The sequence below is a fragment of the Elephantulus edwardii genome, unplaced genomic scaffold (genome assembly GCF_000299155.1).
Source record: "Elephantulus edwardii isolate Elephantulus edwardi_28Jun2011 unplaced genomic scaffold, EleEdw1.0 scaffold00065, whole genome shotgun sequence".
Classification (NCBI taxonomy): Eukaryota; Metazoa; Chordata; class Mammalia; order Macroscelidea; family Macroscelididae; genus Elephantulus; species Elephantulus edwardii.
The window spans coordinates 511,251-512,637 of NW_006399815.1; positions in this window are offsets into that span (position 1 = coordinate 511,251).

Consider the following 1,387-nt stretch of genomic DNA (forward strand, 5'->3'; position numbering starts at 1 on the left):
TCTTCTTTTGATACCTCCTGGATCATTTAACATTCTGCCTAAAGCATCCTTGATTGTAGCAACTCGAGGTTTGAATTTGTTCTTCAGTTCCTTTATCTTAAGAAATGCTGAACGAGTTCTGTCCTTTTGATTTTCCGACTCTAGCTCCTCGCACATTTCATTGTAATATTTTGCTTTGTCAGTTCAACATAAAAAAAATCAAATATTTTCACCACTGGGCCAATTGGAAGCACCAGGATAGATGGATAAGAGATTGAAGTTGTTAACAATTACAGCTTGCTTGGCGCCACAATCAACATTCTTGGTCCCAGCAGTCAGGAATCAAAAGACAAATTGCTCTAGGTTAATCTGCTGTCAGGGACCTCTCCAGAGTCCTGAAGAGCAACAATGTCAGTTTAGAGACTAAGGTACACTTGATCCAGTCAATGATCTTCACAATTACTTGCTATGCACCAGAGAAGTGGACAATGACTAAGGATGACAGAAGAAGAATTGATGCCTTTGGGTTGTGGTGCTGGAGAAGTCTTGAACATGCCATGGACTGCCAAGAAAACAAGCAGGGCTGTCTTGGAGAGGGTGAAACAAAGTTTCTCCTTAGAGGCTAGGATTTTGAAGCTCCATATTGCATACTTTGGGCATGTGGTCAGAAGGGACTGATTCTTAGAGAAGGATGTCGTGTTCGGAAGGGTGGAGGGACAGAGCCAGAGAGGAAGACCCCAGGTGAGATGGATTGATACAGTGACTAGTATAATGGGAGAACGTATATCGGAGTCAGTGAGACTGGCTCAGGACAGCACAGAGCTGTTGTACATAGGGTCACTGGAAGTCGCAGGCAAATCAGGGCACATAAAAACAAATAATACTCTACAATATGAGAAAGCCTAGAGAGCACTATTCTGAGTGAAATATCTAATGACAAATACATCAGAGCACTAAGATACCTGAGTAAGATACGTACAAATGTTCAAAAAGGGAAGGAGAGAGGGGGATCAGAAAAAGGGAAAGGGAGAAATCACTTGGATAGCAGAAGTTGGTTGATGGGTGGAGGAGACAGTGATGGAATGGGAAATGTTCAATGGGACTTAAAAAGATGGGGTGATAATAGGCATAGAGCAATTATAATTAATTATATAAAATATGTGTGTGAATTATTGTATAAAACACAAGGAACATGAATTTTTAAAAATTAAAAGTTAATTGGGAAGGAGGAATTTAGGAAAATGTGTACCAATTTATGAATGAAAACTCATTATTCCTGTAAACAAAAAAGAAAAAGAAACAAATGTTAACAGTTGAAGAAAGAGACACCCCACAATAATGGTAGGAGACTTAAACACACTATTCTCATTGAAAGATAGAACAACTACAAAGACACTCAACAAAGATG